This window comes from Phalacrocorax carbo, chromosome 1 (assembly GCF_963921805.1).
Source record: "Phalacrocorax carbo chromosome 1, bPhaCar2.1, whole genome shotgun sequence".
In the NCBI taxonomy this organism is placed as follows: Eukaryota; Metazoa; Chordata; class Aves; order Suliformes; family Phalacrocoracidae; genus Phalacrocorax; species Phalacrocorax carbo.
Window position 1 is genome coordinate 148,752,525 of NC_087513.1, and position 22,286 is coordinate 148,774,810.

At 42.0% G+C, this 22,286-nt stretch overlaps 1 long non-coding RNA gene across 3 annotated transcripts in view; it reads right to left on the reverse strand.

Annotated features, from left to right (window-relative positions):
- Positions 1-1,473: 1,473 nt before the first annotated feature.
- The window catches only part of LOC135310659 (uncharacterized), a 30,705-nt gene continuing 9,892 nt past the window's right edge, over positions 1,474-22,286 (reverse strand). For all 3 annotated transcript variants that reach the window (XR_010370759.1, XR_010370755.1, XR_010370756.1), the window contains exons 2-3: positions 15,977-16,062; positions 1,474-6,897 (exon numbers count right to left, since the gene is read on the reverse strand). This is a non-coding gene — a long non-coding RNA (uncharacterized LOC135310659). The remainder of the gene's footprint in view (positions 6,898-15,976; positions 16,063-22,286) is intronic.

Sequence of the window (22,286 nt, forward strand, 5' to 3'; positions counted from 1 at the left end):
CTGGCTGAATTCCTCTGATGGTCTAACACTTAGCGCTTAGGGTCCCCAGGTGAAAACGATAAATGAAAAACTGCTTTTGTACACACTGCACACACTTAGTAGTCCAATGGTACAACTAAAATTTATCATAGATTTAAAATATTTTTCTAACCACCCTGAAAAGTCATTTCTAGGACCAAATCAGTTCACTAGCTTCATTTTCTCAAGGTTGTTCATGGCATACTCCCCACACACTGGCTTCTCAGCAAAGTCAATAGCATCCCAGGGTAAGCTCCTCTACTTGCCCCATATGTAATACTTAACTAGTTCACCAGCACAGCATAACAATTAATTAGTATGTTCTGTGTAATAATTATAACAACGTGGCACAATTCACCTGAGTTTAGCTTAGTGAAATTTAGCTTTACTTATATTCATGTCTCATCATCAAGCTTGATTTCTGTGCCTGGTTATTTTTCACTGAGTTCAAATGCAAATAGATAAACCCTGTTTGCATTTCCTTCCAAAGGAAGAACGTGTTTATTTCCAGATTCTATACGCATCCATGAGGAAAAGTCACACAGGACAGCTGAAGGGTTTTTTTTTTGCTGTGTTCCTAGTTCACTGAGCATAGTAGGTGTGATGTGGGTGATGTTAAAGGGAAGCTACTTTTCCTTCATTTCTCAACAGAGAGGCTGAGGGATTTTTTTTTTTCTTTTTGGTCCCAGGAAAAAGAAACGGCTACTGTCTGGATCTCAGTTTACGTAGCCCACAAGAAAGTGGAGAAGTCAACAGAAGACAATCTCAGGCAAACAGGGCATGGTACCAGAGAGAAACATCCATTAGGTTTGCAGGTAGTAGCCAAGCATAATCCATGTGAGAGCTCAAATGCAAATTCATGGGCAACAAAGAGCTCATATGTTGAATATATATACAGTTCAAACATAAAGAACCAGATTCTTTCCAAATAACTTTTATCTGAACATCTGACCTTAAGAACCAGCCTCAGTTAAGTGCTGGCAAACTCCAAGATTTGGAAGGAAGTAAGGGGTGTTGCACTATTTTGAAAGCTCTGTTTTGAACCAGCTGTCATTACGAATGTCTGCTGGTACCCCGTCTTAGCATACAGCCTGTCGCTGTTGAGCATAATGGGAACGAGCCAATGGAGTGTATTGAGCTATGCTTTCTTGCATGTCTTTGTAGCTCAAATTATCCCTTCACATAGCCATAACAGGTAAGCTTTGAATCTATTTATGCCACGTTCTAATTGGTTCCTTTTAATTTGTGTATATGTCTTTCTCTGTGTGTGTATACATATATACATATTTATATGCACATACGTACATTTGGCCATCATTATTAAATGCAAATATGCATATTGTCACAGATTATTGCTATGTTCATCACAGATTCTTAGAGTAGTTGGCTTTATTATACAATAAAACAACCACAGAAAGTTAATGTCTTCTTTAGAATAAATAAAGAACACAGGGCTCATTATACCATATATGTTTAATGGTTTGGACATCTCAGTGCCCACATGAAAACAAGGAAACATGTATTGCAATAGGCAGTATAATTATTTCAGCAAGGAACATCCATCCCACACTCCTAGAAATATGAGATTCAGCATCACAAGATCCTAGCATTATGTCATCAGCTGCATGAGTTTCACAGCTTATCTTTCTGATTTTATGTTACAGAAGTAAACTCCAACAAAAATGTATAACACTGCCAATTTAACAGCACATTTATGTTAATACTAGCTGAAATGGTTTCAAGAAGGTGAATAGGATCAGTGTTTCTGTACATATGTGTGCACTTAAGCATCTATATATGCATACACACACATATGCACATATAAATTCATGCATGTATATATGTGCACTATGTATATAAACTGTCTTTAGAGGTGCCATTATTTTAAAAGGTTGATTCCAAGTACGTTAAACCTGAAAACAATATTCCATACAGTTGGCCAATTTAAAGAAGCCCCTGCTCGTGCACAGAAGACCGAGCTAGCTGATATCATTAAACATCATCAGATGATGCAGGTAGCTGAAACGTTCCTTAATGAAAATTTAAAGAGAGCAGATTAAAATTATATTCCTCCAATCCAACAGAACACAAAGGTAAAGACATTCAATTACAACGAAGATCTCATTTAGCACTAAAGGAGTGTTGTTTGTTGATCAGAATTTATTGCCTGAAGTCAACAGCTAGGTTTGTGACTATGTATATAATTACTTTCTACAATGTACCCTCCTAATGCTCAGATGTAGTTATGGAAGATTATGTCTTCCATAATGTTAGACTGTCATATCCATGACCAAGGGTTAGAAAATCTCAACAGCAGCAACAAAGATCTTTTTATCTGTGCTACTCTATCTCCTAACATTGTGTGAGAAATAAAATAAATCCATAATTACATGTCTTTATTTTTTGAACTACTAGGTTAACTGTTTTAATAGATTTTTGCTGGCCAATAGAAGAAGTGGCACCAAGGAAGAGGTTTGAGCAGGACACTCTACCTGCCCGTCTCTCCTGAGGTCTGGCAGCTTTCCCCTGGGCACATCAGAACAGTTTTTCAGTGAGAAGACACTGAGGGTGTTCAGCTCTATACCAGATCTGTCATTAGTTCAGAGAAATGCATCACATCTTTAAAACCTCATAGCCAGGAAAGATACTGGCAGGCAGGAGTGTGACAAGAGGAAAGGAAGAATAACCAGGAGACTGAAAGGACTGATTTGTCAGGGAAGATCAAATGAGCTAAATAGCTATGGGTTGGCTTAATGCTATCTAAACACAACATTAAGCTAGTTAAAAGATACTGAAGGAAAATAGCATCAATGAAGGAAAAGAGGGAGGTTTGCAAAGGGACATATCTGGGAGAAATGTGATGATGTTAAGACAGGAAAAAATTCTTCTGACAACAAGATACTCTAGGCAGCACAGTCTCTCCCTAGGGACATGGCATCACTTAGGACATTTAATCTAGGCACACAAAACCAAAAATATGCCATAGGAAACAATCTCACGGTGTCAGGGAGCTGTACTGGATGACCTAAAAGGTACATTGCTAATTGTGTGCACCTGTTATCTGTGATTTTCCTTGCTTGTATGGTCAACTCATTGTTACTTGCGTGTATTTGGTTTCTCTGGGCCCAGTCCAACTCATGCTGTGGTCAGCAGAATTTTCCGACAGGAGCAATAGGACCTCAATGTCTTTTCCATGTCTTTGCTGTTCTAAAAAGAAAAGAAAAAAAAAAACCACCACTCTGCAAGAAATATTAATGTATATTGTGTATGAATGTACATACAACTAAACCAGATCAGTCCCTTAATATTTCTTGAATATTTAAACCTGTGTTTATCCTTAGAGCTATCTGAGAATATGGGCATTTGCTTTCATACAGTGGAGCTAAAATGTTTCCTAGGGAAGAAACTTACAGTTCATCTAAAAATAACTTCTGATGAAAAACTGCTTTGGTCACGGAAGAATTAAGATAATTCTCTGTACTAAACTAAAAGAAAAATATATTACACAGAAATGGCAGAGCTCTTGCTATTGCTAAAGCAGTAACACAACTTATGAAAGACACTAACAATGGATTTGGAACTCAAGACTGCGGTTTTCAAATACTTTTACCCAATATCTGGGTGTATATAATCTTATGATGCTTAAATTCCAGCTTACTTGCAGGTAGGGAACTACTATTTTGTGGCAGCTCAGTCTTGGCCCCTTGAGAGGCACAAATTTCTGTGTAAGTGGGGCTGAATGCTCAGGAGTCAGGGCTCTGTATTGGTCCGTATATCTAGCTGTGTGTCCGTATATCTGGCAGCTGGTATTGTAAATCTTTAGAGCAGCATTTCTTGAAAATAGTAAACAGACATTTTGGTAGCCAGTATTGAGCCTGTGGCTGTACTGCTTCAGGCTGTGATCTTGTCAGCTTTTACAAGATAAGTAGGGTCAGGCAGGGTCAGCACTGCCATTGGTAACTCTAAGGAAAGGCAGTAGCTGCAGGAAGTGTCTTAGGCAATAGAACAGATGTAACTGTTTTCCCTGAGCTTTTTCTAAATCTCTGATGAAGGCATAACACCCAGCTGTGACACGAGAGCGAGATCCTCACCCCCTGCAGTCATCAAGCACCTCATTTTCAAAGGGGTCTTCCCTCAACCTGGCGTGGAGGTGTGCAGTGCAGTAAACAGGAGACTGCACAACTCAGGTACCGCTTGCACGTGTGCGTGGTCCTGGTTTAATGGCATGTAAAGGCATAGCCCCAGCACGTTTCATCAGGAAGGAGGTACAGGTGAACAACATTTCCGACATCTTTGAGGATGCTGGCAGGTCCAAATTAAGTCTTTGGCTGTGTTTATAAAGCAAAGGACAATTCTATTGAGCCAAGACCTTGTACACCAACTTTCAGCCTCACACATTTCTACAGAAGGTATAGAAGGGCTGATAATGAAATCCTTGCCCGATGGTCTACATTGCCAAGAATTTTAAATTGTAAGTTAACCAGTTTCTTCTCTAAAGTTCAAACAATAAATAAAATTCTATGTGAAAAATGGAGCCTTTTATTCCTTTGTCAAAATCTGATCAGAGTAAACTACAGATGTTAAAAGGCACTGTAGTTCAAAGAATTAAAAAGAATCTTATGGGGTTTGTACGAAGAAAAGAGTTTGAGAGAATAATATGGAAAATATTATAATGCCATTATATAAATCAGTGGCACATCCTCACTTTGAATACTGTCTTCAAATTTGGTCACCTCATCCCTGAAAAAAGAAAGTAGAAATAGAACAAGTCCAGAGAATGGCAATAAAAATGATAAAAGTCAAAAGGATGGGAAATTTCTTGAGAAGAGATAAAGAACACAAGCACCAGCTTGTCTCTCAGGGAAGATTCACCCTCACAGGAATGCAAATCATACATGAACCCTCTCCATAAACTTGGAACAAGCGCTGCTGCCTGGGATAATCTAGAAGATGTCCTTGGATCCTAGCAGTTCTTCCGGAAGGCTTTGGGCCCTTGTATGAAGCCGACATTGCAGATATTTTCCTCAGTGTACCCTGTTCTCTTAGAGGACTTTCAGCCACTGGAGGCCAATGTGACCTACGGACAATGAACAGGACACAGAGCTAAATATTAGCAACACCTTTTTTCCTTTGCTGACTACATCCCAAACTCATTTTTTGGTCTCAGGTTTAGAAATTTCATTTTTCCTTATCTTTCTTTGAAACTTTGGGTGAGTTTTTCAGAAAAGCATAGGTGATTCAGAGGTACAAATCCATTGACTTGCCTGGCAATCTTTCCAGTGAAATCACTCGGCTCCCTCGAAAATGTGTCATTTGTCTATTCAGTTAGTCTCAGCCCCAAAGGACTCGCACAGTCTCCCTCACTTTGTCTGATGGGATCCCCAGGCTTCATCAGAGCTCTACTTAAGCATGACTATAATATAAATAACATTTCACCCTCATGATCCTCCAACCTAATTAGCGGCAAAGGAAAAAAAAAAACTTTCCTATCCTGCAAGGTGAAACGAAGAGGTATCAAATTTCAAATGGATAAGAGGTATTGCTTTTCCAAACAATGTACAGTTAATTAATGGAACTTGCTGCTGCACAAAGAGTACTGAGAGAAACAGCATCATATTTGTAAATGAGGAGGCATTTTTAGTCATAAAAGCAAATCTTCACACAAAGTTCAGATTGGGTTAAATTTAGTAGCATGTATTATGCAGAAAATCAGATTAGATGATAATAATGTTTGCTCCTAGACTTAAAAAAAATCTGTAGGAGTTTTCCTAGCTGGCATTAGGTAATAATGTCTAATCTTCCCAGTGGTTCTTGACGTATGCCAGTCAATAGACAGGGTCAGGAAGTCATCTCTGTCCATGGTAAACTGCTACACTCTTAAATGAGCAGTCAGGAGGGAGAGTCTCCTTCCATATTGTCTGGTATTGGCCTCTGCCAAAGTCAAGGCATTTTAGGATTGACGAGTGCCAGTGACTGCTAAGGAGCAGCCAGGAAGGGGTCCTACTCCTCTCAGAATAACTGCAGAGCATCATTGAACATCTGCATATGGGAAGTGAGGGGCTGTCTGATCTACTGGTGGATTATCAGGGTAGGCATGGACTCCTATGCTGGGCCTTCAGAGAATCAGGAAAGAATAGGAAGCTTTTCAAACTGGTGGCTGTTTCTCCTCCAGCCCTGCATGGGAACTCTGGAGGCAGTAGTCGTATTCATGCTAGCATGGTGTGCCTTACACCCCTGTCTGCAGATCAGGAAAAAGCAGACCAAGATCAATATGGTCTTGGTCATAAGAGGTTTGGAGGAAGATGAGAAAACCAAAGGCTCAATGGCTAGAACTAGCCTTAATCTTTTGATCTATATGACAGCACACCCTGGGGTCCTAGTACCCCATCACCCGGACCAGCACCCCTTCAGAGTGTCCCCAGTCCCTGGCTATTAACCCACACACACCCACAGGACCCTACGGAGACATAAGGCCCATCCTCGACTGCCCATGGCTGAAACGTACAGCTGAACCTCAGAAGCAGGACAGCGTTCTGCATGGGCAGGTGTAACCTCTGGTGCCTCTGGCACTCTTTTCTACTTCAGATATCCTCAGATGGGAGCAGAGTCCAGGAGATCTCATTTGTCCTGAGAAATGTTACCTTACTGTGGTGATGCATGACAGATATCTGGTTCATCTCTGAACTGTTAGAAAGATGTTCATGCTAGCAAGGTATCAAGAGAATAGAGGCCCTTTTTTCCATTATCGTACTTGCCTACAACTTCAGTCATCTTACAGGTTCCACAAGAAACCAGGGAGGATGTCTTCTAGGGAATAGCTGTGCTGGAGTCATTTCAGTTATGTGAAGTTGTTTCAGCCTTCTGGATTGCAAAAGTTATCTACTTGGTGAAAAAAAAAAAAAGAAAAGGAAAATAAGAAATTAAAAGGAGCAGATCAGCTCCTCACACTAGCAGTTTTACACCAGCAATCTGTACTTTCATATAAAGACAGAGCACACACATAAAGTAAGCACAAAAAGCACGTGCAGTTGTGATTCCAGGATGTTTGTAATGGCAACCTAGATTGTAAATTATTTCTTTGGGGGACAGAAAGTACAGTGGAAAAAATGTATATTATTCATAAAAACGATTGTCCTGTTCACTTGTATACCTCTGCAATTTATTCTGCAACAGCTTTTTACTTCAAAGAAATCACTAGCTAATGACATCTCAAACTTAAAAAATCCACTTATTCACAACCCTGTCCCTGAGGGAATTCCCGCATGTTATCAGAAATTTTTCCAAAGATCATTAACAGATATTACAAACCAATTGAAACTGAGTATTTTCTTTGCAAATTACTTTTAACTTTAGAGCTATTGAAAAAAGACATTGAGTGATTTAATTTACTTAATCTGTCTACAGATTGCAGCTATGTGCCTGTCCTGTGATTGCATTTCTAACAAAAAGCATATATAACTATCCCTAATAGAGATATTTTTCTAAATTATCGTACAAGATCAGTAAGATCTCTGAAGATATTAATGTTTACTTTTTCATTTAGAAAATTGCACTCAAGAAAGAAATGAGCACCTTTATTCTGTTGTTATCTTAGAAATAATAACACACCATAATACTTATTTTACCTGCTATTTTAATTAAAACTCCAATAATCATCACGTCTGTATATCCTTTGAGGATATTTTCTACCGATTTTTCTGAAAAATCACTGTATTTTCATTAGGCTGGGAAGCCAATATTTTAGAAACACCTTACGCAGCAATGAGTATACCAGACAAGATCCTCTATCTTGCGCCAATCCAAAGCAGCTAAGTGTAGAGCAAGCTAATTCAGCAAAGGAGGGCTGGAGAAGGTATCTTATTCTCCACCTTATTGCGTTAAACTCCTCCCAGAGAACCTTAGGCGTATCAGCACCACTTCTGCAGGAAGTATGGAAAATATCTTCCCCCATGAATATTTAGCTTGTAGTTTCCTGGCTAGGGTTCCTGCTCTCTTTGCAGATAAGAGATAAGGGCTTGAACCCCCTGGAGCTCAGGTGGACTTCAAAGGTATTTACTTTGAATGACAGTGAAGGCAGCTGCTGTACTTTGTGTACTGCTCAGACCTGATCATGTGTTACACATGCTTTGCCAGGTCGCTCTTTGAAGAGACGTGGGCAAAGCAATGCATAGTTTGAGGAAACTAATCAGGATTAGCTGCTGAGAAGTTCAGCTCAGCTGAGCTGGTGACTGCCTGGCCAAGAAGCACAAGCAGAAGAAGGATTTTAGATATCTTGAGATCTTTATTAGCAAAAATGTGGGTGATGAACTTAGGGGGTGTGTGGATTGGGATTCTAGACATGGACACCTATATACCACACGAGTCTCAGTCATCTCCTTTTGTGGCTCTGGGCCCAGAGATGACTATTCAGAAAAGGACCCAGATTTGTCACAGCAAATAGATGCCTAAACATCTTTTCATATCTTGTTTAAAATGGTGGGAAAACTGTGCGGAAAAGGTGACAGAGGATTTGTGGGTGGTGGTTACTGTTGCACCTTTCTCAGATATTCCGCCTCTTCCCATCAGCTGTGTCAGAGGCTTGGGACCAGCTTAAAGACCTCTGCATTACCAGTTCTATTTAACTCTCACTCTCCTGGTGTTTTCCTTTTCTGAGTTGCAACAAAAAGATGTCACAGTGAAAAGAAAATTTTTCCCAGTGCATCAAAAAATATGGGTCAGTTAATTTGGGCCAATTTTGAAACTGTGTCAGTAGCTGGTGAAGGCTGAAAAGATTACTCCCTGAGCTACATGAGGTCTGGGTTTGTCCTGCGAATGTTGAGAGACCAGAAACCTTTACAAAGGTCCCACAGCTTTAACTAGGCAGCTTCTTCCTTTCCACCATCCCATCGTGGCAGGTGGGAATGAGAAAGGAGACAGAGTGGCTGTTATTGAGCAAAGAGTATCTGCACATGTTATTGGCTTGGTTTTAGCCCACACTCCACCCAGATAAAGGCAAACGGACGATGGTATGTTCTTCCTTTCTCCTGGTAAACATGCAGCCTTTCAAATTTGTCACGTTCCTGCTCTTCATTCACCCACATGACCTGCTCAAGACACTTCCCTGGTCATGGTCCAAACCCCTAGTTCACAGCTATAATTAGCGCTGCAGGTGTCCGTAGCTGCCACTGTGAAATGCTACTGCTTTTTAGGATCCCCTCTTTTTAGAGGTGTGTCCCCCACCCTTCTGTAACACGTTTGCAGCTGGCATTACGGTGTCAGCTCAGACAGTGCACACATAACCCCAGAAAGACACAGCCCCAATACCCTTGCCAGTGGCTTTCACGTCATACTAGCAGCTCAATCTCTCGTGCATACCCAGTACCAAGGATGAGTCAGTTCAGCGCTGGAGCATCCTCCCCCTCTTTCCTCCCCACCTTTCCCCATCCTAGATGCCTCATGTTGTTTGTGTTTTAATACCACCAACTGCCCCAAGCTCTGGGGCTCCTTCTGCATGGGGACCGGTGGCAGAAGCCACCACCGTGCTTCTGTCAGGGGTGACCTGTACTTTCCACCTGCCAACATCAGGCACTGTGCCGAACTGCCACAGCTCCGCTGGCCACGGCGGCTGAGCATGTCTGTTGTCACTCAACCCAGGGCATCTCCGTGGCATCTGATAACTCATCTGCTAATTAATGCCAGGTGTGGTCATTGGTCAGATCCTCAACTGGGATAAATCGACATGGTTCCATTTAAGCCTGTGACAGTTAGACAGCGGCAGCTTAGAGCTGCCCTGGTGGTTTTCTTTAAAATGTGGATATACATCTTGTTAAAAGTGAATAAAACCCACCAACTAATTGCATATAAACTACCAAACAATCAGAAAATGAAATTATTGTCAGCAACTCCCAGCCCTGGCCAAATAACAATGGTGACAAGGAAGCGATAGCCCCAGATGTGTTAACAACTCTCTGAGCAATCCAAGCTCCTTATAATAAAAATAATTAATAATAATAGATGTGCTTCTGGATACATTCACCTTTCTGTAAGGAAAGCCTAATGAGTCTGTCTTTTTAAAAAGAGGCTATCAGGAAATTCAAATGTAATTCTATTAACTTGTAAGCATAATGTTTTACATTTTAACAACTGAGCCGATCAAATCTATCCTTTAATTCAACTTTTAAGTCTTATAAGCAACACCAGTGAGTGAAAAGGAACAGCCTAAGAACTTTCTCGGGATTCTTTTTCTGCCGTTTGTCAAAATTTCATTTCAACCAATACTTCCACCCTGTTAGGTCGTATCTCCAGTCCTCTCAACCATAGTAAGCAGAGAGGTAGCAGGTTTTAAATCCTAACTAGAGGCAAGTGAGACACTCCTGGAAGTAAAGCAAAAGTTTGATAGGTTGTGTCAAAAGAAACAGCTGTTATTATTATAATTTATTATTTGTTAAGCACTGACAATGTGCTCAGTTCTGCTGATTAAGTTCTTCTGAGCAAGTTCTACTGATTAGCTTCTAAGGACAACACACTGTACTACAAAGAAGATATGTGACAGCTATCAAGACTTTTGCTTTCAAGGCTCACTTAGCAAAACAATTACACGCCAGTTATGCAGGTTTTATGAAAAAAAGAGGGAAAATGCATAAACTGAGTAAATATCATGACTTCTGTGTTCACTAATTCTCCTACTCCAGATCTCTCGCTTCAGTACTGTCTGACAACCTCAAAGTTACACTGAGGAGATTTGAGGAAGATCTAAAGCCTTATCCCTGCTTATATTCAGTTTTAGGCATCATGCTATATTGAAGGCAAGCACACAGGTTGTATTGTTAGGCTCTGTCTTTGGATTTGGGACTCGCTCCCCTGGGAGGGCAGAGGTGGCTGAAAGGGGCCAGCCCAAGAAAGACAAATATCTGAGCACCTTCAAACTCATGCGGACGTTTCCTTCAGTCCACAAAGCAAATTTGGCAGAGTTAGCCGGTGCTACACTCATAGGTGGTGACCTGACCTTAGAAAGACTTGGAGGTGCAGGTGCCAAAAGAGAGCATCTTTCCAATCCTGCGGGGTCCTTGCCGGCTGCCAGGGCTGTTTCTCTAGCAGACTTACCTGTTGGTAAGTCTCTCCACCCTGAGCTATAAGGCACATTTTTGCAGGGCATCTAGGTGTTGGGATGGTGGGTTTGTGCTGGTCTAGAGCCACTGCAGCAATGTCTGTTTTACATCTGCTTTAGCATGTAAAGGAGTCACAGTTTCCTCCTCCACCCTTACAGATCCTTTCTGTACAGTTTACCTCCAGGGTGACAGGTTCCCCAAAACAGGCATTTGACGGCAAAATAACGTGTATACATCTGCGTGTACACACGGCAGGGGAAAGGCTGGGGACTGCTCTGAAAACCACTGGCCAAATTTGTGTCAGGAGGGTGCCAAATAAACTTTGTCCCTTGCCTTGGCCAGGCAACACCTAGGCTTTCTAACCACGGCGCTGCCAGACCTCCAGCTGTGCAGATGTTCTTAGAAGAAAAACTCCCTTTTGTCTGCCGCTATCCTCTAGCCTGCACACTTCCCTAAATCCCGCCAGCATGCTCTTTTTTTTGTAACCGACAGAGAGAAGTGAGTTCTTATATAAATCCTTTGTGTGAAGATCAAACTGAGTGCATGTAGAACTATTATTTTTTTTTAGGGGAAAATCTGCCCTAAAATAATCATTCCATGTTATCCCTGCAGAGCATCTGTGCTGCCTTTTAAAATGCATCCAAGGCCACCCTCAAGACCAGACTCAACACTGGCAGGCAGCAGGCTGCAGCTGAAGTCTCCGTGCATGTGGGGAGGGCAGAGCATGGGCAGCCCGGGGCAGGATTGGGGTCAGGGGCAACACAGCTGGAAGGGGCCGCAATCTGAGTTGCTCCTTGTAGACAATGTCAGCCTTTGTACTGATAGAAACTTGTGGGGCAACACAGGACCTAGGCTGGGGGCATGTGAAAAAGGTGTTTCTTTACCTAGCCAGCTTGGACTCCTCTAAGCATCCAGCTGGCGGAGCCTGAGGTTTCAGTTACATCTTGTAAATTAACATTAGTTTACTAACAGATCGAGGAGTGGAGGATTTGGTTGAGAAAACATAGCCTTTCATTCATAAATTCAGAAACCTTTGTAATGGAGAGAGGAGAACCAGCAACAATGATCAACTGATTACAGTACTATTGGGAAATACTTTTTAAAAAATAACAGCTGAAGAAGCAAGCCCCCAAAAGGCAGTAGAACGGCAGTTTTAGCATCAAGTTCAATGTGGCTTGGTGTTTGACTATTTAACAGTTTGATTATCAGTTAGAAAAATGATGAGGTATTAGGCATAGTGAAACCCCTATGTGTGACATCAAGGAGTAGCACGACTCACTGTGGCAGCATACCTTTGGGAAAGCCCCCCTCTCTCGCTCTTTCTGTTCTTCTTTCTCTTCTTGTGCTCCCAATTTGCTTGAATACAATAGAGTCGGGGTTTTACAGCCAGCCCTAATTTTCCCAGAAGGTGCAGCTTTTAAAAAGCAGCACAGGTTGTTTTACTCAGGACCATAAAAATGGACTTGCACTCCAGTGCAACCGTCTAAAAGATGGATGAAACAATTTCATTAAAATAAAAATATTCTACCTGTGCCCATCCCCCAGCAAAGTTGCAGCCAAAGCCAGAACTAAACCCTAATCTAGCCTTTATTAAAGTGGAGAAAAATCAACTTCCTTTTATTCCCCCATTCATTTTCTGCTGCTGTGATTTTCTGAATTTCAGGCAAGCCCGTGACTGAAAGCTGCAGGGCCAAAAGGGGCTGGATGTGCCATATTCCTGGCCCAAATGGAAGCAGGAAATACTAAACATCTTGCATGGAAGCCTGTTCTCATCAGGTTTATAGCCCAGCTTTTTCCATCAAAAGCAGTAAGGATGGTACAGACAGAGTTCAGAAATGCATCCAAGCATATGGGAGTATATCTACACTAATCCTCCTTTTGAGCTTAATCCAGCACTAAATCAGAGCCACACCGGAGAGAGGAATAATGCAATAACTTGTGGAAAAAGCATGGCTCCTCTCTATTAGGAGGGGGAAAATTAAACAACGTGACTCACTTTTCTCCTTAAAAACTGTAGGAGGAATGCTAACAGCACAAAGCATGGCAAAGGCTGGAAAATCCAAAAGTGAGGTATCACCTTAACTTGCCTGCCCTGTGGCTGGACGCCCCTGTGCACTGCAGGCTACACGTGCAGAGCAGTCATCACTGGGACAGCACTGGCAGCTTTGGAAGAGTAACACGATAACTGCATGGGCAGCAAAACTCACCTGTGAGGCTGTGAAAACACCTTTTTGCAGGATTAACCCACACCATGCTCACAGCACTGTGGATGCAGCTACTGCCTCAAGATGTCCCCTGAAAGCATCACTGCCAGAGTTAAGGGGAGGAAGGGGTGCGCGGTCTTATTTTCCCGGCCAGAACACAGGGCGCTCTGTCTGAGGGAGGAAAAGGGCTTCGCTGAGCTCATCGGAGGACAAGAGGGCCCTATGGCTGTGGCAAGGCCCGAAGGGTGTGCCATCGGCGCTGGCTCGGACGTGGGAGCAGAACAGGCTGTGCAGTGACACCCCGCCCGCCGTCACGAGCTCTGGCCTCACCTACTGAAAGCAAAAACAACAGAAAAATCTGCAAGACGAGATCTGCACCAAGTGCTTGAGACGGTCTAGCAGCAGCAGTACCGTGTGCTGACTGGGGCTCGAGCCCTTCATCACTTTTTCCCTATTCCCAAAGCAAAAAAAGAGCTTTTTCTAACAAGTGCAACCATGCTCCACAGCCTGCAAATGCCACTCCTCCCTGGACCTCAGGCAGGGGACAGAGAGAAAGATTTTCAACTGAGCTTTTTGCGGGAGTGCTGATAGGTTTGGGAGCTTAAAAAGAGCTGTCAGCTGACAAAACGAGGTGGGCAGTTAAGGGTACAAGTTAGGAGAGAGTTTGGTTAACAACCAACTACAGGAAAAAAGAAGTTCAGCTCCACACACACAAGGACGTACACGTGCAGAGCCAACCTACCACACAGGCAGGCAGCCTATTGTTTCCATGCACAAAAATCCTCAAATTTCTTGATCATGTTTATCGCCTTTTCCTGATTAAAACTGGAATAAAGAGTATTTGCCTCTTTTCTTAAAGAAAGAAATCAGTATATGACTTGGTGGAAAACCCTCTAAAACATCCAGTTCTTCAAAATTACTGACCAGAATCTCATCTGGCATAACTCAGCCTCGCTATGTTGACGTCTACAAAGCAGAGCATCTTTACCCCAGCTTAAGATCTGCCCCCATATGCTGTTTCTTTAGAACAACTTGTTTTCCCCCCTCCCTTTTTTTTTTTCGCAATATGCATCTGGTTTAAGGTGACTTTTCCTTTCCCAGCATATGGAGCTGAATGATTATGACGATTGACCTTTATTTTAAATCACAGCCTATTAAATGGAAAAATAAATGCTAATATGTTGATATGGTTTACTTCTGAATGAATTATTGATATGAATGAGTAGTTGCAGCTATCATAATTACTGTTTATTAAATAAATATATTTTGAATTAGAGACCCTTGATTAAGAAATCATATTTTTGTCTGAAAATTGTTTCCCTGCTGCTAGTATAAGAAATACCTCGCATTACTCTAAAGAATAATAATAATAGAAAAAGAAGGTTGGTGAAATGATTCTATTTTTTATCTTTTCCTTTACTCTGTGAACTTGGCAGCGCTTTGTGCATATTCCCTTTCACTGCTTCTCCTCTCTAATCAGTTAAGTGAGGCTCTTTCCCCTCTGTTGTTTATGTGGATCTGTCACATAGCACCTAGAGACACAAAAAAACATTTTAAATAGGAAAATGCAAAACACAAAAACTAAAGGATTGAGGATCAGATACCTGAAACTCCTCTCAACATTTTCTTTCAAGCTGAGCACGTTTCATATTAATGGTGTCTCTTTAACATAAATAATGATCTAATGAAATAAATATGAAATAGAAAGAATCATAAAAAGAATTTTACATTTAAGAATGCCATCTGTGTAACACTTAGCCTAACAATGAAACCATTTCAGCGCCAAAACAGCTCGCTCGGCTTCCAGCACAAGTTACAGGAGGGTGTAACAGTTTTGCAGAACAGCATAAAAGTCTGAGTTCAATCGCAGAAGGAACACCTGGGCTCAAATTCACTGCGGTTCACAGAGACAATGAATCTCGCACGTGAGTTTTGAACTGCTAATGTCTCCACCTCGAGTCATCACGAATTTTTCATGCGGCTGCCGATTTTTATCACAAGGAAATTTAGATATCAGAGGAGAAGATTTTTGCGGGTCAGGGTGAGAGCATCTTGCGACAGCTATTACACCCATGCTCTGCTTCCCCACTGTGCAAAACTGGCCTGCAGTCCAGAGTCAGCTTTGTCTGACTGAGGAGCACAAGGTTCAGAAATGAGACCCCTTTTAGTATATCTATTTATTTAGTATCTAGCTACTATATGTAGCTAGAAAAGTTCTCCCCATAAAGCACCTACCACTTAACACCAGACCCAATGTCAGCTTCCTAAGCCATAGGGTTGTCCGGGCAAGACCTGTGTCGCAGGACGGACAGGCAGTTTCCTGAACTGGGAAGCCAAGCTCTTCTGTGTGCAAAGTGGCACAGCAGAGCCATGCTGAACACAATGGAGATTGTTTGTTTATACCAGCCAAAAAGACGGGAACATATTTGTTTTGAGCGAGCTGTGTTAGAATACATATTGTTTTATATGCCCAGGCCTCATTACACCATGCTAGTCTTCAGTATGGATCAGATCCTAAAACTGCTCGACATACTGAAATAAATGTGAGCTCTACCCACAGAACATCTCCAGACTTAGGCCTCATGTCTATCAATGTCATCTCAAACAAACAAATGTTCAAAAAAGAAAAACAACAAAAGTATCTTGGAGACGGTGGAGGATGCTCACGTGCGGTAGATGCCATTCAAAGGGGTGCTGAGGAATTACTTGGAGAGAGAGAAATCCACGTAGCAAGACTGGAGAACAGAGTGGGCCTGAAAGAAAATGAGAGATAATTAAGGTTCACTGAAAGAAATATGACTTGTACCAGTCAGGTTTGTATTTTAGAAGTTATCCTGAATCCGAGAGGAAATTCTTCCTTCACATCAGCGATGCGGCCACATTAACATCTCCCCAGGCAAAGGTGGCCGCAGCCCGTATTTTGCTTGAAGATATAATCACGAGAGCATCCACAGAGGAAGAGTTAAAGCACTGTTCAATAAACAACCTGAAGTGCTGGATGCTGTATTCATATAAGGGAAAGTATGAGCCAACGAAGAGAGACATTCAGCTGCAATCAAAGAGGATCTGAGCCTAACTGAGCACTCACATGACAGTTGGGATCATTTCGGATCCCTTCCAATGAAGATAAAATAGCATCAAAAGCAGGAAGGCTTTTTTTCTTTCTTTCAAGGATGAAAACACAACATCATTAGTCAAATTTACTCTGAACTTCCACCTCCTCATGTTGATTTGTACTCAGGTTGAGTAAACATATCTTTCCATCAAGGTAAATAAATGTAAAAGCCTATCAGTAACTTAATTGCTTAACGAAGGATGCAGTGTGGGGTGTAACACTGTTTTTGACTATACTGTTGAAGTTACCGACCTCTCAAAAACACCTATTACACAGCTTGGCAGTAAAAAAATCTCTTCCTTCTTGAGCATTTTCTTATAAAATTTCAACCATTTTCCAATCATTCTTTCTTAGTGTTGGGGAGGGGGTGGAAACCTCTGAGGACAATTTTCCAGGTGGACCGATGTAAAATGCAGTTTATTCATTTGAGACGCTGTCCTTTGTGGGCCTGCATGCCAAGAGAAATTAAGCTGGAGAGAAGCAGGGAGTCCACAGTAAGGGCAGAAGTTACACAGCTTGGGGGAAATATCTTCAAATGAAAATGGCCACGGTACTGATTGGGACCGTTCTCTGGGGCGGGTGGGCGGCTCAGCCCGCGGATGTCAGGCAGGAGCCTGATCTTGGATGCGTAGCACACACCTAGGACATCTGGGAATGTGCCCTTCTCTGTCCTAGCACACCTACTAACCTGGATTGAGAGGACCCGCAGGAGAAAGCCGTTGTTCCAGTTAAAATCAAGCCATTTAATAGAGGTGCCGGCAAAATCAGCTCTCCAGTGAGAGGACAGCGAGGGAGGAGGGTATGCCACGCATTTGAGACTGAAATCTGGCTCGCAGTGGGCAGGCAGGCAGAGTGCAGAGGCACAGCTGCCAGCCTGACGTGATGGATCAGAAAAGCTACTAAGGAGCTGCAAGAGTCCAGGCAATTGAAGTAAAGCAAAACATGAAAAGGCAATAGGTCAGCCCATCTTTACAATCTATCAATTAAGGAATCATCCACTTCCAAAGGTGTACGGTGCCCTGAGCAGTAGACATCCCGGCACACAATCATTACCTTGATGGAGGGACAGGCTTACCAACAGGAATTAATAATAATAATTAATAGAAGCGCTAATAATTTTGGATAGGTTGCTCCATAGTGAATCCCTCTGAGGAAATAACATGGTTGGGGATTTTGGCTTAATTCTATAGTCCCATATCAGCTTTACTCAGCCTGCTGGAAAACAAAGGTGTGTTCAAATTTGTCCATTACGTGGGAGGCTTTCGCCAAAACCTCACCCTCCTTCAGTTAGTCAGCAGTGGTGAGTGCCGCAGAGTCGGCTTCAGCTGCTTTCCCCAAAACCCCGAAGCTTTCAGAAACATTCATTTCTGCTGGCATCACTCAACAGCTCATTGTTAGGATTTGTTCTCACTGGCATGCATGAACTGAGACTGATGTATGGGGCAAGCCAGAGTGACAGCCTTCAACCCCAAAAGTGGATACCTGCTTCCCTTAGAGTTCAGGGACTCACACTTGGCTCAGAGGATATACGCAAGAATTATCTTTCCCCTCTCGTTTGCTTGTGTTAAGCCTAAACGCGTTCATCCAAATTAGCAATCAGGCAAACCGTGCATGCAGAAATCTGCACTTGTACAAACTGTGCGTTTCTTTTGTAACATTCCAAGATTAAATATCTTGATAAAAGATGAAAGCCCTTTAACAAATCTTACCCTAGAGAAAAGTAACATTTTTTTTATTCCATTTACTGTCAAATGACATAAAGAAAGTATAGCTGAACACAGTCCTATAGGTTGATTTGTTGCTTTAAATAATGTCACTAACATCCAGATATCAATGTGATGGTGCAGGAAAAAAAAAGTTCACATTGAGCTAGATTCAATTACAGACCTAGAAATTGAAATTAAGTCTGATGCTACATGCTTAATTCATGTTTGTGTGACTGAGAAAGGGAGTATCTGGTTTACCTTGAATTTCCTGTCCTAGTGTGGTGAAAACATGACCCATCACATTAATTAAAAAATAGTTTTCAAATGTAGCTTAAGTGGTATTGCACTGGCAGGAGGAGACAGATACTTTTTTGTCCTCAACATGTTATGTGATATAAAGGAAGCTGTTCGATGGGGTTTTTTTCTCAATTCCTAGGTAGGTCGTACACTTCTAATTGAAGAATAGGAAAAAATAAGACGACCTCTCACAATGAGAAGCCAAAGATCTTTCTTTAACAAAGAAAATCAGCATTTGCCCCTTGAAACCCATAATCCTTTTCTGACCACATAGTTTGAAACAGGTGCATATAAGCAATTGCCACACATGTTATGCCAGTCTATACTTACCTCATTTGGGTATCAGAACATACAATAATGTATGGTATGTTCATGTTTGATACCCCAAAATACTACATCATATCAGTGGATTTTCAGCCAGCACACATTTGACTACTGATTTCACATATGGGGCTGGGTCTAACTTTTCTCCTAATATGGTGATGGCACAGGCACTATTTAAATGATTCCTGAGCCTTGTAAATATACACCAGATGTATCTTTTGTAAATGTTACATTTTTCAACATCTCAGCATTTGTGAATAGTTGAAAGCGGTGCCAGCCATGCTTTAATGGGGCACAGAAGCGTACTGCATTCAAAGAAATGGCACACCATTGCAATAGTCAAAATTACAAGTGCTGTCAAAAAGCTACATTTTAGCTTTATTGATTAGCACCAGGTAACGCAGTGCTCCGCATCACACCCTCATACATGCCTGTTTCAGCTGATATTTCCCTGTGTGTGGGTACACAGAGAGGGATGTGAAGCTCCCAGGGCTGCCCGGGGAAGGCGGAGGGCAGAGCCCCGGAGCACCAGATGTGCCCCCGTAGCCACCCCAGATAGCCAGAGATGGAGCAGGAAGGGGTGCGGGGGCTGATGCTCCCACAGCCATGGTTACCACCCATTGCCAAGAGGCAACCACAAGGATGTGCCCACCTTCCTAGGGCCAGGGAGGAAGCAGAGCACACCTTTCCCACTGGCACTGGTGCTGTTTGAGGCTATGATATTTTTTTCCTGCAGCTTGGGCTCCTGCTGCTTGGTCCTTCCTCGTTGCAGAGGTAACTCAGCGTGGGGAGAGGCACCTCCTGCTGGGGACCTCTCCTGGAGTGCAAGGTGAACTCATTCAGCTGTAAGAAGCAGCCATCTCCTGGCCTTTCCTGGATCCCTTTTTTCCCCCGAGCTTTTCCTTGTTCCCAGGAGCACGTGTGTTAGAGGCTATGGCAAATGTCCACTCCGCACTTTCTCCCTCCTGGCACTTGCCTTACCCATCGCCACCACATCCCAGCTGCCCCAGCGGTCTCCTTGTTAGCAGCAGGCAGTAAAAGGAGCCCTCAGAAAATCAGCCATCACATTTGCCTGAAAATGCACTTCTCCTTTGCAGGATTTGCCTCCCAGCTGTCCCACAGATAAGAGGAAAGGCCTTTATAATGTTGCACTGTTACTATTATTCGCAAGGCAGAGTGCTTTTGCTCTGTGAATTTCATGCTGGAGTTGCAGCGCGCGCCTCAGTCCAGCAAATCAGCTAAAATCAGAGCTAGGTGACACATGACAATAAACTTAGAGGGAATGGACTAGATGTAATGCCCCACTACAAGTATTATTTCCAAGTTCACAGGCTTGCAAATTAAAATGTCCCTGGATCACTGCCATAAGAAAGAACATTAAAAATCAGGGGGAAGAGGTCTGGGCATCTGTTAGAAGCATCTAATATATACCAAATGTGTATGCTGAGCTTCTTAGATATATGTGTCGCTGAAATATACCCTACGACTAATGTAAAAGCAGAAATATTTTAATTGTATTTTTCCATTTGATATTCAAATGAAAAAAATATATCTTATTAAACACAACACTTGGCTTTGCTATTTTAATAAAAAATAAGTTGTTGAGGAAAAGAAAAGCAAAACTACTGATTCCTTTCCTTATGATGATCAAATGAGCCTTTCATGTTTGTATCTTATACTTCACTTTTTAGCATTTTGAGGCAAATAGCAGATATCAAAACTTAGTAAATAATCAAAGACTTATTCAGTTTTTCCAAACTGTCATGCTGCTTATCTTGTAATAACTGATCTCTTAGGTAGCATAAGCTATTTAATTGCTACTGAAGATTATTTGAATGAAAAAAGAGACGACATTCTCCCTTACCCCTCAAAAAGACAAAACTATATTCTTCAAAAAGACACATGCCGACAGATAGATTCTGATCTCTTCAACGCACACACAAGTGCAGTAGCTAATTTTACAAGATTTGATAGGAGCTGCGTATCCGAGATTACACCCTGTCCTCCTGACTGCACATTCCACATGGAAAATGGCTTAATTTGGAAATAAATTTTGTTGCTGATAAATCCAGACTCTGTAGTCTCTGGGCATCAGAATAACCAAACCTATTAAATTATTTTTAAAAGCAGCTAAGTATGCACAGCTACTGTATTTTAAAGGGACCTTTTACAGTGTTGGCAAAGTGCGTATTCATGTATCCCCCCTGACATGATAGACTGTAATGGCTTCGGTCTGTCATGTCAACCATCTGCATATTAAACAGTCCCTAAGTACACATTGACACAGCAGACCCTAATAGCTCTGAAGCCGTAACAATCTATTGAGTCAATAATATGCATGTTAAAGAGCATCTCCTGTACTTCCATCAATATCTTTTATCTTTTCCTTAATTTGTATCTTCTCTTTATATGTATATTTGGAGTTAAGGTTTTAGGAACCTTTATCCTCTAATGTGCTGCCGCAGATGTGAAACATGTGGCACAGAGAGGCATATGCAGTAGCAAAATCCTCCCCTAGTATCTGGGCCAGGTCTTAAAACGAGGACTGTAATATTTTTACGCCGGCAGTACACATTCTTCTAGATAAGGTGGAAATAGCCCCTCTTTTCTGATGGGCTGGATCCGGTGCTCGTGAAAAGCCCAGGAAAGATTCCTGATGATTTCACAGGCTTTGGATGGAGCCCAGTGTGATGCTACTCATTTCCTATTACACATTTCCTTCTAATTAAATGAAATAGGTCACAAGGGGGAAATGAAACAAAAGACAAATGTATTTACTTACAGTAATATCAACCCCCAAAAAAGACAATCAGAAACAAGAGAAAAGATAATATAAAATACACTGTCTCTTCATTAACTTGAAATTACATCTGGTACCACAGTCTTAATTCATTCCTGTGTGGTCCAAGATCTTTTGTACCGTGGAAGAGGGAGATTATTACTTAAGCATAAGAAAATGGTGACTTAACTTCCTTTGTCTAAATAACCGCAGAGAAAAAGCTTAATTTGCTTTTCCTCAACTTCACGTCACCATACTGTGGTGTGATCCTCTCACACCCTGATCACAGGACTTTTCCATCTTCTTCCACTCCTCTCGCTTTCTGTAAGCACCACGATTTGGCTCACACTTTTAAAAGTGAAACCAAAATACAGTTTGTGTTTCCGAAAGGCAGACCCAGGGACGGGGAGGCCACTTGACCCTATCGGCAGATCTTACTGGCCTGAATTCCCTTCTCCACTAATTTGACACCAAAGTGTCTTTGAAGCACATATGGATTTATTCCAGCATATTCTTGATCAACTTTCATGCCAGTGAGGGCAGAATCGTGGTAGTCTCCCTGTTGCTTTCCAGGAGCGTGCGATTCATCCTCCCTCTGCCTTGCACCATTTCATGCCCCCAGGCACACCAGACCAGATCATCTACTTCTGTGCCTCACTTCAGCACAGCATTTCCTGACTGCATGACAAGCACTGAAGGCACCTGCCCCCTATTAAGTCCACAGCAACTTTCTTCTTGTAGCCACCAGGCTTTTCT